At 46.1% G+C, this 17,507-nt stretch overlaps 2 protein-coding genes and 1 non-coding gene across 3 annotated transcripts in view; 1 reads left to right on the forward strand and 2 right to left on the reverse strand.

Annotated features, from left to right (window-relative positions):
• LOC142466734 (uncharacterized) overlaps positions 1–17,507 on the reverse strand; it is a 455,555-nt gene that overhangs the window by 233,241 nt on the left and 204,807 nt on the right. The gene's annotated exons all lie outside the window — the stretch shown is intronic.
• LOC142466729 (uncharacterized) overlaps positions 1–17,507 on the reverse strand; it is a 142,464-nt gene that overhangs the window by 58,757 nt on the left and 66,200 nt on the right. The gene's annotated exons all lie outside the window — the stretch shown is intronic.
• Positions 16,830–16,914, forward strand: TRNAL-UAA (transfer RNA leucine (anticodon UAA)). The gene has a single exon. It is a non-coding gene; the product is annotated as a tRNA-Leu (tRNA).

Here is a 17,507-nt window from a genome sequence, read left to right on the forward strand (position 1 = left end):
ATACACACACACACACACACACGTAACAAGGACTAATTGTAGTATAATGTAATACAATACATAAACTTATGTCAAAAACGAATGTTCTTACTAGGAATTTATGCAATTTATTTAATTTAGGTTTTTTTTTAAATGCGGGACTAGGGGCGGGAATAGGGACGGGAATAGGTGGCGAGTAGATTTTTTGGTTCGGCGAGTAGATTTTTGGGTGATTTGTCAAGCACTGTATATATATATATATATACAGTACAGTATATATTGTATATATATATATATATATACAGTACAGTATATATTGTATATATATATATATATATATATACATATATACAGTATATACAGTAGTAATATTAGTTTTTCCGTCTGTATCTTGTTCCTCCCTCTGTGAACATTGAAAGAGGAGAGGTTTTGTGTACATCACTACTGCTGTTTATATACTGTACATTGGACTGTAGAAGCAGAGTAGACTGGACACAGCACCCCACCCACCTCCTACCAGGTCACCCTTTTCCTGAAACGACAAGAAAACAACAAATTAGTGCAGTTATGTGCGTACGGTATTATTATTAATTAATGTACTGTACATGGCTGGTGCTGCTTCAGCAGTTAGTAGGCGGTTACCGTAGTACAGTCAAACTAGTCTACTGTATACTGGAATTACTGTATACTCTGACTACTGTTAAATACTATGTACTGTAACCTGATGGCTGGTGCTGCTCTCTCTGTAAAGAAAAAACTGTAACTACTGTATAGTAATACTGTACTCTGACTATTGGGAAAGGAAAAATCTGTCCCATAGTTACCTGTATCATACTGTACTTACAATACTACAGCACAGCACTACTTTCCTGATGCTTGCCCATTGCGCGCGATCACAATGGGCAACACAGTGGCAATATGGTCTATATATTTATTGCAGCGTTCCACGGTGAGTACATCATTCCAAAAACTCATTATGCCTTTCAACAACTCATCCTTTTTGGAGGGTTTCGCCACTTTCCGGATATGGTCCTTCAGTTGATGCCAGACCATTTAGATCGGATTGAAGTCGGGCGATCTGTCATTTGAAAAAAAGGACAATTAGTTTAAGAGATACATTACACAGCCAAAACAGTGGGGAACAAAAAAGGGAGACTGCTGCACTTACTCCGCTGGCGTCTTCACCCATTTGATACCGCGCTCAAGGATATGCGCTGTTGACGCGGTGTGCTTTGGGTCGTTGTCCTGGTAGAAGCGGTGACCATTGGGGAACTCACGTGTGATGTATTGCACAATCTCAGGCACAATGTTGTCTTGGAAGAAAGCTTTATTCATGATTCCTATAGCAAGAAAAGAAAAGTGCTCAAAAAAAATACACAATAGTACAGTACAGTGCATAAGGCTACATTATATTTCGTATATTTTACCTTCAAAGATGACAATGCATCCTGGTCCACGCCTAGAGATGGCACCCCACACATGCAGCTTCACGGGTGTTTTGGCCGCGGCTTCAAAGATATGCGGCCTTTTTTGTGGAACGCAAAGGTTGCAAATCTCTCCAGCGACACAGTAGACTCATCAGTGAAGATGCAATCCTGGAAAGTTTCCCCACTGTCGATCCATGCCTGGGCCTGTAGCACTCTTTTGATTTTGTTAGCGTCCCGTATCATGAGGTATGCTCTGTAATGACAAGGAAAAAATAATTTTAGCTGTACAGTACAGTTTCCGAAACAACACTTTTACCTCCTGTACTGTCCAGTACCAACCTCACACGTCCATTTTTCCATCCAATGCTGCGTCTCATCTTCTTTATGCTGGTCTCGGATACAGCGAGATTGTGCTTTTCCTGCAGAGTGTATTTGACCCTTAATGCACTGTTCTCATCGTTCCCCTCACTTATTTGGTCCACCAGGAGAGTTGTCTCCCTGCAATGTTAAGAAAATATATTGTTTATACAGTATACAAAATATATACAGTATACTGTTGCAATATACAGTAAATATAAAGATACAAAATATATTCTGTATACTGACTGTTGCAATATACAGATACACAATATATTCTGTGTACTGACTGTTGCAATATACAGATACAAAATATATTCTGTATACTGACTGTTGCAATATACAGATACACAATATATTCTGTGTACTGACTGTTGCAACATACAGATACAAAATATATTCTCTGTACTGACTGTTGCAATATACAGATACAAAATATATTCTGTGTACTGACTGTTGCAATATACAGATACAAAATATATTATGTATACTGACTGTTGCAATATACAGATACAAAATATATTCTGTGTACTGACTGTTGCAATATTCAGATACACAATGTATTCTGTATAATGACTGTTGCAATATACAGATACAAAATATATTCTGTGTACTGACTGTTGCAATATAAAGATACAAAATATATTCTGTATACTGACTGTTGCAATATACAGATACACAATATATTCTGTATACTGACTGTTGCAATATACAGATACAAAATATATTCTGTGTACTGACTGTTGCAATATACAGATACAAAATATATTCTGTATACTGACTGTTGCAATATACAGATACAAAATATATTCTGTGTACTGACTGTTGCAATATTCAGATACACAATGTATTCTGTATAATGACTGTTGCAATATACAGATACAAAATATATTCTGTGTACTGACTGTGGCAATATAAAGATAAAAAATATATTCTGTATACTGACTGTTGCAATATACAGATACAAAATATATTCTGTATGCTGACTGTTGCAATATACAGATACACAATATTCTGTATACTGACTGTTGCAATATACAGATACAAAATATATTCTGTATACTGTTGCAATATAAAGATACTGTATACTTATGCGTTAGCTACCCTTGGTGCCCTTTTGCGTTCTCTGTTTTTTCCTTGTGCATGATAGCTCACGGTGGTTGCTGGCACAACGATGCCAGAAGTAGCTAACCAGCGTTGGATATCAGAAATTCGGTGTCCGCTCGTGTACATCTCCTTAATTCGCGTGCTGAGATCCTTGGAAATCTTCTTAACAACCATTGCTGCGAGTAGAGAGAAATACAATTCAAATACAAGAATGTATATTCGATGTTTAGTCGATGTGTATTCAATGTGCAGTGAATCCACAAAATGATGGTGTATTTATACGGTAATGACTCACACGCCCACTTTCAACACCTGTACCTCGCTGCCATGCATAAAAGGTTACACACTTTGCATGGCCCACCACTCGATTACTGTATGTTTATCTGACCTTCCCCTTGTCCAGATACTGCATTGTGCCACCTGCTTCCATGGACGCAGGAACCCACTCGCCTCTGCCGTGCCTGTCAAGCAGAAAAAGCGAAAGGCGGCAGCCGTTTCCACGCCAAGGCCAAAGCGACAGGCTAAGGCCAATAAAGAAAACCTTCCGCTGACCCCAAAGGCTAAGGGTTTTCATAGACGTCAGCCTTATTATGTGAAGAAGATATACGGCGATGTGCTGTCGACGCAAAACGATTGGCAGCCAACCCATCGAACCCGCAGACCACCACCTCCCATACGCTTCGACAACTCTGCCGCCGCTGTCCGGAAATCTTCAGGCCGTCTTCTCCGCCCCTCGTCGAAGACGCTGCCGCCTCTGAAATCCACGGGTCACTTTCTCCTTTGCTCTTGGACGACTCTGCTTCTCGCCCAGAAATCCAAAGGTCACTTTCTCCATCCCTCTTCGACGACGCTGCCGCTTCTCCTCCACCGGATATCCACAGGTCACCTCCTCCACCTTCTCATCCTCCGTTGCACCCATCCACACAGATGTCCAGACGCCATGCACAAGCAGCTCGTTAGACCGGATGCTCAATGGGATAAGTGTGGATATCCCCGGGAACTCTATTGTGCTGGCAAAGATAGATTTGCTTTTGGAGACAATGCTAGCCATGGAGCAGCGGATGCAGAAGATAGAGGCTGACATAGCGGGCATACATTATTTGCTCGGTGTTAATGCCCCTGTTTCCCCAATGCTGGAGCAAGGGGTTGACATGGATGTGATGAATGGAACCTTCGACCCCCTTCCATCACCAAGCGCACCCCCTCCACCAGAAGATGCAATGTACATGTATGCCGTTGAGGAGGATAACATGACAACCCCGTCAAGACCATGCAAGGTGACAACACGGCGACCAAGACCGGAGGAAGCGTACTCCCAGACAACCTACCATCGCCCGTCGCCTCAAGTATACCCGCTCACAGAAGACCTACACCCGCTCGCATCGATGTGGTGCCCGACATCACCCTGCGCGATATGCCAGTGGCACTCAGGGAAAAGTATAGGGTGAAGAGTGCTGGTGCACCCCACAAGTATGCCTTGTTACTTTTTAGGCACCAGGTTCCCTACTCATTGTACTGCGAATGGGCCTTCAAGTGAACTACGAGGGAAATCGTGTAAAAAAAGCGCTTCCTGTCAATTTAAGACAGAATATTATGAACGAATTGCGGCGCTTTTATCCAATTACAGATCCAGTAATGAGAGGCGTTCGAGACTGCATTAATGGCGTTTTGCGCCATGCAAGGAGTCGGCCATGGACGGACATACCTGTACAGTTGTGCTGACCTGTATTGTGCATGTTTTGACCTGCTGTACTTAAATAAAGGAGATGTTGTTGTGTGTTTTGTAAACTGTATGTACGCTATACACAAATGTTGCAACTTGTAACACACAGGACCTACTGTACTGTACCTACCTGCACAATTACAGTCCCTGAGGGCCGCAAACAGGCACTGTTTTCAAGGTAAGGTTGTCCTGAAAACCGGGCCTGTCTGCTGCCCTCGAGGACTGTCGTGGCGCAATGGTGCAGGCCTGACTGACCGTTTTGCACACCATCCCACTGTACTATATACTGTACTGTATGTTTCTTTAATAAAGGAGATGTTGATTTTTGTCACGGGTACAGTTACATTTTTTAACTTGCTGTACTTCAATAAAGATGTTGTGTGTTTTTCAACTTGTATTTGTACTGGTGCAGACTGCTTTTCAGACCTTCCCACTGAATACAGTATGTTTTGACTTTAATAGAGGGGACGTTGGGTTTTGTATAATTTATGAATAAAGAATTTGTTTTTAAAGCATGTGACTGTAAACCATACTGACTGACTGTAAATGTTTTATCTTTATATACATAAATAAATGTTTTCACTACTGTAGCAGTAAACCATACACCTGTTGATGTTTTGAATTGCTGTGCACTTAAAATGTTTCCACATTGTACAGTATTTGTAAATAAATGTTTTTGTACTTACAGTACTCCACCAATAAAATAACATGTTTATTTGTTTTACATTGTTCAATTGGCTCCATTGTAACAAAATACAGTGTTTCTAGAATGTCGGGGCATACAGGACTGCACTGTATACTGTAGGCATGCTCAGTATACAGTAAGAGTATAAAAAAAATAGAAGACGCATACTGTACTGTTCTGTATGAACTGACAGTGTAATACATGTAGAATAAATGCATAGTTTTTATTTTTCCGGGTTTATTACACACTATATAAAACTGTATTGTATACTGTACGGCCGGAAAACATCAGCATACTGTTTCAGGTACAGTATTCTATCCTAATCAATAACTACGGCCACTAAACTTTAGACTCCGGTACGTGGCTTTTTAAATCCGATTCAGCAATTTGTCTGTCTGTTTGTCTTTGTCTGTCTGTCTGTCTGTGTCTGTCTGTCTGTCTGTCTTTGTCTGTCTGTCTTTGTCTGTCTGTCTTTGTCTGTCTGTCTTTGTCTGTCTGTCTTTGTCTGTCTTTGTCTGTCTGTCTTTGTCTGTCTGTCTGTCTGTCTTTGTCTGTCTGTCTGTCTGTCTGTCTTTGTCTGTCTTTGTCTGTCTGTCTTTGTCTGTCTGTCTTTGTCTGTCTGTCTTTGTCTGTCTGTCTTTGTCTGTCTGTCTTTGTCTGTCTGTCTGTCTTTGTCTGTCTGTCTTTGTCTGTCTGTCTTTGTCTGTCTGTCTTTGTCTGTCTGTCTGTCTTTGTCTGTCTGTCTTTGTCTGTCTGTCTTTGTCTATCTGTCTGTCTTTGTCTGTCTGTCTGTCTTTGTCTGTCTGTCTGTCTGTCTTTGTCTGTCTGTCTGTCTGTCTTTGTCTGTCTGTCTGTCTGTCTGTCTTTGTCTGTCTGTCTGTCTGTCTTTGTCTGTCTGTTTCTGTCTGTATCTGTCTGTATCTGTGTCTGTGTCTGTGTCTGTGTCTGTGTCTGTCTGTGTGTGTCTGTCTGTATCTGTGTATGTGTCTGTGTTTGTCTGTGTGTGCGCGTGTGTCTGTGTGTGTCTGTGTGCGCGCGTGTGTCTGTGTGCGCGCGTGTGTCTGTGTGCGCGCGTGTGTCTGTGTGCGTGCGTGTGTGTGCGCGCGTGTGTCTGTGTGCGCGCGTGTGTCTGTGTGCGCGTGCGTGTCTGTGTGCGCGCGCGTGTCTGTGTGCGCGCGCGTGTCTGTGTGCGCGCGTGTGTCTGTGTGCGCGTGTCTCTCTGCGCGTGTCTCTGACCCACACACTCTCTCTCTTACACTCTGGATCTCTTATTTACCCTATATATCTTAACTGTCCTATACCTACACCAAAATAACCTATACTGCTTTCTTTCAGATCTAACTCTCGAGCTTCACACGGAAGACATCAGAATCCCCCGTAACCCTGAAGACAGGTAGGGAACACCTCCCCTCCATTGTATAACATTGCGGGAATGAGGTACCTGGACATTGAGGGACTGTGGATCAGGTAAGATCCCAGGCGGGATTGCTGCTTTAGATATTGTGACGCGGGGGCGTTAAAAGGCACTAGTTATGGGGTTCAGGAACACACACGTAACAAGGACTAATTGTAGTATAATGTAATACAATAAATAAACTCATGTCAAAAACAAATGTTGATCTTACTAGGAATTTATTAATTTTTTTTTAAAAGCGGGTTTGGGGGCGGGACTAGGGGCGGGGCTAGGTGAAGAGTAGATTTTTTTGTTCTGCGAGTAGATTTTTGGGTGATTTGTCGAACACTGTATATATATATTTATAGGCAGGCAGCCACAGTGATCGGGGCAGAAGGAGGACACATCACCCGCTCCCCCCACCCCCGCCGGCTGCGCAACCCCCCTTCATCTCCCGCACGGGCAGGCAGGCAGCAACGGTGATGGGGCAGAAGGGGACATATCACCCGCTCCCTCCCCCCCCCCCCCCCGGGGGCCGCACAACCCCCTTTCATCTCCCGCGCGAGCAGGCAGCCACGGTGATCGGGGCGAAAGGGGGACACCACACAGCGGCAGATCGGGAGCGAGCACACGTCACTGGGAGACTCATGAATATTCATGAGCTTCCACTGACTGACAGGAGCAGATGAAATACATTCCCCATATCTAAAGATGTCGCCAAATTTCGGCGATCAATACATGGAGAACGAATTGACTGGCAGCTATGCAGTTCTTTAGGTAATTAGAGATTGCCCACATGAAACTATTGAAGTAAAAAAATAAATAAAAAATAAAAAAAAGACTGAACAGCAGCTTTAATGGAGAGAAATGTACAGTATATAACGATGGCTCACTTGTATTTACCCACATTTTGACTGGAATGGGAGCCACAGGCCACACCTGTGACAAATTTCTTATTACTTAAAAAACACAAAAAAAAAACACTTGTAATTAAAAAGTCCCCGACAAGATGACACAAGAGACACAAAGGTGAGTTTTCTTCCGGTGGAACTAAACAGAAAGTGGGGTGATGTAACGAGGTCTTGTAGCAGGAATGTGTTCCATTAGCAACCTGAGCATATAACATGCCCTGGACTGATTAACAAACTGGAATATAGAAAAAGCCTTGAGCCACAGTTTAAGGCCACGTCCATAGCAGGGGAAGCCGCGCTGAGCCATGCAGACGCTCCGCGCTGAGCCCCGGCGGAGGGGGCTCACGCGAGCGCCCGCAGGCGTGCTGAGGAGTTGGATTTTTCAGCCGACAGCGAAGCTGTTTTTCAGCGCGCTGTCGGCTGAAAACATCCAATCAGCGCGAAGCAGCGTCAACATCACGGTGCCGTGACGGCGCCGTGACGTTGGTGCGTCGCAGGCTATTGGTCCAGCGACGTCACTGCCCCGCCTCCCTAATTATGCCCCCACCTCCCGATCATGCCCGCTGGCTCGCCTGCATGTGCATGAAATCGCACAGGCTTCAGCAGGCATCAGTGTCAGCGCGGTTCAGCACTGCTCCCATCTCTATGGACGCAGCCTAACGAGGGTAACAATGTTGGTTTGGGCTTGAAACTCACCCCGCCCCGTCATGACCACGCCCAACCCATTGTTCCACATGGACCACAGATCGTAGATTTTACCCGTGCATGCGCCGCCAGGCAATCAGATGCGTGTGCAGCAGTGACCACTGCGGACGTAGCCTAAGGCTTTGGTCCTGCTGCGGCGCGCGGCCGCGGACCACCATTTGCTTGTCTCTGTTCTTGAAGTCCCCCCAGGCACCTTCTGGCGTGGCTGACTGCGTGCTGTGACGCATCAGCCAGCCGGAGCTACAAGGAGCTTGTGATTTCGGCGTGTGCCACGTCACGTGGCAAGCAAGGGAACCAATCACGGATTGGATCCCAGCAGCCAATCCGATTTCTCTCCACCCCCCCTGCTCCGATCCCCCTGTTTCATTCACCCCCCTGCTCTGATCCCCCTTCCGATTCCCCTCCTGCTCTGATCCCCCTTCCGATTCCCCTCCTGCTCCAATCCCCCTCCTATTCACCCCCCGTGTGTATTTGTGTGCGAGTGCCTGTGAGCCTGTGAGGGTGCCTGTGTGTGTGTGAGTGCCTGTGTGTGTGTGAGGGTGCCGATGGTCTGAGGATGCCGAGAGGCCGCGGGGGGGGAGGGTGCCGAGGGGCGGCTGCAGTGCTGTGCTGTGGGACAGTCCCGCACCCTCATGTCATGGCCGCGCCCCCCGCGCCGGAAAAAAATTCACTGCAGACCGCAGTGCAGTGAATTGCACGTGCCAGCGGGGCCTTAGCGTTAGGCTACATACGGGTCGCAATGGTGCTGAACACGGCTGTGAGGAGAAGACAGGAGTGAGGGGAGAGGTGCAAAGAGCTGCTGTGATCACATGTTCATTGCCATTTACCTGAGTGGCTGTTAAATTGCAATTGAGGCAATTGCACTTTAGTGAATCTAGTGTTTGGTAAACAGAGGAGGCAAAGTGGATCCATCCTGCCCTGCACAGGAGCACAGAATGTTATCTCCTCTAGGAAAACCATCAGGATTACTATGACGTAGCTATTACATCATGATGCTAGACGCGGTGTCATAGGAGCTACTGTAGTGCCGACGGTTATTCTAACACAAACCAGTGGCAATCGCCAAAAAGACCCAGGTACATGCTGGGTCTAGTTTAAGGTTAAGTTTAAGGCATTTCTGTATTGACTAAAGGCCCATCAGATTAACAGTGGTGATTCCTGGCAGTCCCATTCAAACTGAATGGGACTGCCAGGGACCCCTGCTGTGTTAATCTGATGGGCCATTAGTCAATGCAGAAATGCTTTAAACTTGCCTTAAACTAGCCAGGTTACACCCAGCATGTACCCAGCATGTAACCGGGCTAGTTTAAGGCAAGCTTTAGAATACTTGTTGTCTCGTCTGTACATCAAAAGGGTACCCAAAGGGTTAAATCGTGATTTCATCCTCTTCAAGGAAGTCATGTACTCCAAGTGATTTCATGTTTTCCTGCCGCTAGGTTAGCTTTAAAAGCAGCCGTTCAAAAATAAAAATGTTTCCCTTCAATGCAATCCAAACACTGACAAGTGATTAGCTCAATTGCTGATCAATTCGTTCTCCTGTGATCAATCAGCAAAGATTCAACTTGATTTCACTAAATCACTGTGTAATGCAGTCAGTGGAACACATTTATATTCATATGCGTTCCACAGACGTGTGCTTGCTCCCGAGCCCTGGTCCTGTCACATGGGACTTCTCCAGCAGCAGCAGAATCTCCCTGTCGAAGTATTGTAACTTGAACGAAACTGGTTCCTGGGGTAAGGTCAGCCTCTACTATTAATCCAGATATATGCGGGTGGATATACCAGAGACACAGGTTTAAATCTCTGTCACTCTGGCCCACGACTGCTATGGATTCTACTATTCTGTTTATCCCACTTAAGTCTACTCAATTATTATTAATAAGCTGCTAGATTACACTTAGGCTAGATCATATGTGCCTCTGTGTGTACACTATCTATAATAGGAGTTATGTCTTTTAATCTATATATATCCCTAATGGTTTGTAGTTTGCCTTGTTATCTTATGCCCAGATAAATGTGTGGAATAATGCTGCTTTTGACTGTAAGCTCATAAAATTGAACCATCTTTTAACATGAATCTCATCCTGAGAGTACCCATATAGCATATAGCCCCACCCGCTCCAAACACTGCCCACAATTTTCAATTTGGCCCAGTATCCAAAGAGGAGATTACACAAGCGCTCCTCAAACTAAAGATAAGCCGCCAATGTGGACCTGGCTTACTATAATCTAAGTTCCTAAGACTTGGTGCCCCAGCCATTGCCGAACCAATGGCTTCCACAGTCAACTCTATCCTATTTGCAGGCCATACCCCTAAGACCTGGAAAACTGCCAGAGTTGTCCTAATCTTCAAAAGTGGGGACAAAATCACTGTCTCAAACTACAGGCCAATCTCTCTTCTCCCAATACTATCCAAAGTCATAGAAAAATGTGTTCACTCCCAATTAAGCGATTACTATACCAAGACAAATTTCCCTTGCCAATTCCAATCTGGCTTTCGCCCCAAACACTCCACCGTAACTACCCTGCTAAAAGTTTGCAATGAAATCCAGTGTGGAAAGGAACTGGGACAACTCACTGGTGCAATATTGCTAGATTTTGCAAAGGCTTTTGGTACTGTTGATCATGCTATCCTGCTTAACAAACTCCAGTGCTCTGGAATAGAGAAGCATGCTTTAAACTGGTTTCAGTCCTACCTATCAGGTAGATCCCAACATGTGTCCATCTCAGGCTCAAACTCCAACCCCTTGGATATCACCTGTGGTGTCCCGCAAGGCTCTGTTCTGGGGCCCCTACTCTTCTCAGTGTTCATCATCAATGATCTTCCCACAGCTTGTAAGGAAACTTCAATACACATGTACTGTATGCAGATGACACAATCCTATATGCACACAGCCATAGCCTCTCCGACCTTAAACACATACTTCAGTCTGACTTTTTGAGACTCGAAAACTGAATTTCCCAAAACAACCTGTTTTTAAACACTGACAAGACCAACAATGGAATTTGGGACCAAGACTACATTTTTAAAGCTTCCAGTGACTGAGCTCCAGATCAGAACCAACGCTAACACCACCCTAACTCCTGTTACTAGTTTTAAATACCTGGGCATATGGTTTGCCTCCCATTTAACATTCAGGATGCACATTAATGCCCCGACATCCAAAACCTATGCCAAACTAGGTGTACTTTACAGGAACGAATCCACCCCCTAAGTCTGCTGATCAAAAAGCATATCGCACAGCAGATGCTAATGCAAATTATCGACTATGGAGAGATAGTATACGGCTCGGCACCCCAAACCCACCTTAGCAAACTTGACACCCTCTATAATTCAATATGCCGCTTCGTTTTCCAGTGCAACTACAACACACATCACTGTGAAATGCTCAAAGAACGTGATTGGTCATCACTAGAGTCTAGGCGCAAAGTTCACCTTTCCTGTCTTTCCTTCAAATACTTTCTGGACAAGCTACCCATCTGAACAAGCTCCTCACCCCTACCACATGCAGCACTTATCATCTGAGATCTGACTCCAAAAGACTGTTCATGGTCCCAAGGCTCAACAAAGTATCCGGCTGCTACTCCTCTTACCGTGCACCCCAAAACTTGAACAATCTACCGGAGACTCTCACATCCATCACCAGTTTAAGCTCTTTCAAAACTAATGCTGTCTCACATTTTCATCTGGTCTGTAACTGTTACATACAACTATAATACATATCTTTAACTGTGCATGCAATGTCTTGTATATAATGTATACCCTGTTCATTTATGTAACTATATTTGTAACCATGTATTATTTGTCATCTTAACTCAATGCCCAGGATATACTGTACTTGAAAACGAGATGTAACTCTCAATGTATTACATCCTGGTAAAACATTTTTATAAATAAATAAAAACTTGCTACTTTTCAGCTTTAAACCCTTCGTTTTGGCAGAAAAATCATCTAAGAAAGAAAAATAAATAGTTATTTTATTGCAGTAAGGTGTATGGTCTGAGGAGATGATGTGTCTGTCCTGAAACGCCACGTGTTTGCATATACCTGCTCTGATGCTTTGAATACAAAGTAAGTTACTTACAGAAAAGGCTCCTGTGTGCTTCCTGCACCACTTTATTTCTTCATCTTCTCTTTCCCGGAAGTGGAGACACTGACTACATCCAGGTCACAGCTGTGTGTCCTACTGCGCATGCTCACACTAAGGCCTTGCCCCCGCTGCCTGCTACAGTGTCCGCTGTAGCGGACGCTGCGCTCACGAGAGCCCTCCCCGCAATGGCGCCGAGCCCGCTGCGAGGGGGGGCCGCAGCGCTCGCGCGAGAGCTACTCCTGCTCTCAATAGAATTGAGAGCAGGAACTCGCGTCGAGCGGCTAGGCACGCCCCCCGGCGGTTCAGCCAATGAGGGCGAACCTGCCGGGTGATGTCATGGCCGCGCCCCCGTCACTCCTCCGCCACGCCCCCCCTGGTCTCTGCTCCTGCAGTGAGCTGCAGACCGGGGAATCGCCGGAACGCGCAGCCAAAAGCGCGGGCGCGCATTACAGCGCCGTGACCGGGGCCTTAGCCTAAGGGGATCATGGGAGTTGTAGTTTTTAGACTTCAAAACGGCCCAGTGTCACATATTGTGTAGATTAGAAACAAGACGGTAACATTTCCCAGGCACTGTGCTAGGGAAAGATAGTTTCTTCTGCATGTAGATGTGTATACTCCTCTTGGTCCTTATTTAATATATCTCAGTAAAGCTGCTTCAGTTCCTCCCTTTTGGCCAATGTTGATATGAAGGAGGTAACCTGGATATGACATAACCCCTGAGGCTGTAGTACAAATAAAGTACTTTACATTTATTTATTGACATCTATCCTCTCTGTGTCCCTCACAGAGGGCTGGGGCAGCACACTCAGGGCTGATGGTTTTGTCTTTGAAATGCAGATTTTCATGATTTTATCATTGACTTTATTTTGCAAGTTAATAACAAGAGCCCATCCTGCTCCCTGACACAAAGCTCCCCCCTGCTCCCTCACACAAAGCTCCCCCCTGCTCCCTCACACAGAGCCCACCCCTTCCCTCACACAGAGCCCCCCCATCTCCTTCACACAGAGCCCACCCCCTCCCTCACACAGAGCCCCCCCTGCTCCCTCACACAGAGCTCCTCCCTGCTCCCTCACACAGAGCCCCCCCTGCTCCCTCGCACAGAGCCCCCTATCTCCCTCACACAGAGCCACCCCCTGCTCCCTCACACAGAGCCACCCCCTGCTCCCTCACACAGAGCCACCCCCTGCTCCCTCACACAGAGCCACCCCCTGCTCCCTCAAACAGAGCCATCCCCTGCTCCCTCACACAGAGCCCCCCTGCTCCCTCACACAGAGCTCCCAACTGCTCCCTCACACTGAGCCACCCCTCCCTCACACAGAGCCCCCTCTCCCTCACACAGAGCCCCCCCTCTCCCTCACAGAGCCCCCCCCCTCTACCTCACACAGAGCCTCCCTCTCCCTCACACAGAGCCCCCCTGCTCCTTCACACAGAGCCCCCCCCCTCTCCCTCACACAGAGCCCCCCTCTCCCTCACACAGAGCCCCCCTCTCCCTCACACAGAGCCCCCCTCTCCCTCACAGAGCCACCCCCACCTCTCCCTCACACAGAGCCCCCCTCTCCCTCATACAGAGCCCCTCCTCTCCCTCACACAGAGCCCCCCCCCCGCTCCCTCACACAGATTCCCCCCCACTCCCTCACACAGAGCCCCCCCCTGCTCCCTCACACAGAGCCCCCCCCTGCTCCCTCACACTGAGTCACCCCTCCCTCACACAGAGCCCCCCCCCTCTCCCTCACACAGAGCGCCCCCGCCCCCCTCTCCCTCACAGAGCCCCCCGCCTCTCCCTCACACAGAGCCCCCCTCTCCCTCACACAGAGTCCCCCTCTCCCTCACAGAGCCCCCCTGCTCCCTCACACAGAGCCCCCCATCTCCCTCACACAGAGCCCCCCTCTCCCTCACACAGAGCCCCCCTCTCCCTCACACAGAGCCCCCCCGCCCCCCCTCTCTCTCACAGAGCCCCCCGCCTCTCCCTCACACAGAGCCCCCCCTCTCCCTCACACAGAGCCCACCTCTCCCTCACACAGAGCCCCCCCTGCTCCCTCACACAGAGCCCCACCATCCCCGCTCCCTCACACAGAGCCCCCCTGCTCCCTCACACAGACCCCCCCTCCCTCACACAGAGCCCCCCCCTCTCCCTCACACAGAGCCCTCTCCTACTCCCTCACACAGAGCCCCCTCTGCTCCCTCACACAGAGCCCCCCCTCCTCCCTCACACAGAGCCCCCCATCTCCCTCACACAGAGACCCCCCGCTCCCTCACACAGAGCCCCCCCCCTGCTCCCTCACACAGAGCCCCCCCCTGCTCCCTCACACAGTGCCCCCCTGCTCCCTCACACAAAGCCCCCCCCCCTGTTCCCTCACACAGATGTTTACACTGTGTCATGATTTATTTAACAAAAATAAAGCCAAAATGGAGAAGCCATGTGTGAAAAACTAAGTACACCTTATGATTCAATAGCTTGTAGAACCACCTTTAGCAGCAATAACTTGAAGTAATCGTTTTCTATATGACTTTATCAGTCTCTCACATCGTTGTGGAGGAATTTTGGCTGACTCTTCTTTACAACGTTGCTTCAGTTCATTGAGGTGTGTGGGCATTTGTTTATGCACAGCTCTCTTAAGGTCCAGCCACAGCATTTCAATCGGGTTGAGGTCTGGACTTTGACTGGGCTATTGCAACACCTTGAATCTTTTCTTTTTCAGCCATTCGGTTGTAGATTTGCTGGTGTGTTTGGGATCATTGTCCTGTTGCATGACCCAATTTCGGCCAAGCTTTAGCTGTCAGAAAGCTGGCCTCACATTTGACTCTAGAATAATTTGGTATACAGAGGAGTTCATGGTCGACTCAATGACTGCAAGGTTCCCAGGTCCTGTGGCTGCAAAACAAGCCCAAATCATCACCCCTCCACCACAGTGCTTGACAGTTGGTATGAGGAGTTTGTGCTGATATGCTTTGTTTGGTTTTCGCCAAACGTGGCACTGTGCATTATGGCCAAACATCTCCACTTTGGTCTCGTCTGGCCAAAATACATTGTTCCAGAAGTCTTGTGGTTTGTTCAGATGCAACTTTGCAAACCTAAGCCGTGCTGTCATGTTCTTTTTAGAGAGAAGAGCCTTTCTCCTGGCAACCCTTCTAAACAAACCATACTTGTTCAGTCTTTTTCTAATTGTACTGTCATGAACTTTAACATTTAAAATGCTAACTGAGGCCTGTAGAGTCTGAGATGTAACTCTTGGGGTTTTTTTGCAATTTCTCTGAGCATTGCATGGTCTGACCTTGGGGTGAATTTGCTGGGAAGTCCACTCCTGGGAAGATTGGCAACTGTTTTCCACTTTTGAATAATCTTTCTCACTGTAGAATGATGGACTTTAAATTGTTTGGAAATGGTCTTATAACCCTTCCCAGATTGATGGGCAGCAACAATTGATTCTCTAAGATTATTGCTGATGTCTTTCCTCCTTGGCATTGTGTTAACACACACCTGAATGCTCCAGACCAGCAAACTGCTAAACCTTTGGCTTTTATAGAGGTGGTCACACTTGCTGATGATCAATTAATCAAGGGCATTTGATTAGCAGCACCTGTCTGCTACTTAGCATCTTAATTCCTATGGAAGCAGTAAGGGTGTACTTAGTTTTTCACACATAGCTTCTCCATTTTGGCTTTATTTTTGTTAAATAAATCATGACATGGTGTAATATGTAATGTGATGTTGTTCATCTGAGGTTGTATTTACCTAATTTTATGACCTGCCAAGGAACAAATGATTGTTCTGTCCTGATATGTAAAACCATAGAATTCAAAAAGGATATACTTTATTTTTCACACAACTGTATGTGTGTGCTGTGTCTTCTTTCTGTGTGTGTGTGTCGTCTTCTTACTCAGTGTGTGTGAGTAGTAGGGAGGCATACATTATGTCAAACTTTTTTTGACAGGTACCACGCCCCTTTTCCCCTAAGCCCCGCCCCCTTTTGGCCTTAAACCCGCCCTATGTCCCGCCCCTTCCATATCCAGTCCCGCCCCTTCCATATCCAGTCCCCGCCCCCTGCGCAATTTTTTTTAGGGTGCCGCCCCCTGCGCCAAAAAACCGCGGTTGACGCCCCCTACGCCAAAAATATGCAGTTGACGCCCCCTAAGCCAAAAAACCGCTGTTGACATCCCCCTGAATCCATTTTTTATTATGAGTTGTATTTTTTATTCTTTTTTGTGATTGGTGCGTACTGTTGACGTAGATTGGAGGGGGCGTATACATACGCGGGGCATGTCCGGGCATGTTTATAGGCGTTTGGGGCATGCCCGAACATGTTTTTTTTCATACTGGGGCATGTCTGGACATGTTTATTCTGAAATAACGCAGTGCGCATGTCAGAAAAGTTCAAAAGACGTTGAAAAGAGGGCGTAGCATTTTTTTTTATTCAGACATAATACGGCTTTAAGAGGCTAAACCCTCAAGTGTCAGGGTGGCCGAGATGGTTTAAGGCGTTGGACTTAAGATCCAATGGACGTATGTCCTCGTGGGTTCGAATCCCATCCCCGACATAATATTTTTATATATTTTTTTATTTGTATATATTTTTTATTTGTATAGAGACGGTACAGGGATTAGACGCAACAGTCGGGGGTTACATATAAATAAAAAGCACAATTGTATGAGTCAAAAATTGCTTATTTTATTTTTAAAAGATAACACAGGTTTCAACCAGGAAATAATTACAAGACGTATTTACAAGTAAAAAAGTAAAACGGCTGTTAAGGCCTTAATAGACTAAAATCCTCTAGAGTCGTTGAGTTAGTACGATACATAGTATAGAGGGACAGCAATACAATGTCTTAAAAAAAAGTACAAGTGTATAATCAAAATTGTTTATTTTATTTTTAAAAGCTACAACAGTTTCAAGCAGGAAATAATTACAATTCGTATTTACAAGTAAAAAAGTAAGTAAGGCATTTCAAAAGTCTTTGAAATGCTTTTGAAAAGCGTTTCATAGCAATTGAAGCAATAATCTCATTAGCAGATGGGTGTGGTGACATAGTAAAAAAGTAAGTAAGTCATTTCAAAAGTCTTTCAAATGCTTTGAAAAGCGTTTCATAGCAATTGAAGCAATAACCTCATTAGCAGATGGTGTGGGGAC

This window comes from Ascaphus truei, chromosome 15, assembly GCF_040206685.1.
Source record: "Ascaphus truei isolate aAscTru1 chromosome 15, aAscTru1.hap1, whole genome shotgun sequence".
Lineage (NCBI taxonomy): Eukaryota > Metazoa > Chordata > Amphibia > Anura > Ascaphidae > Ascaphus > Ascaphus truei.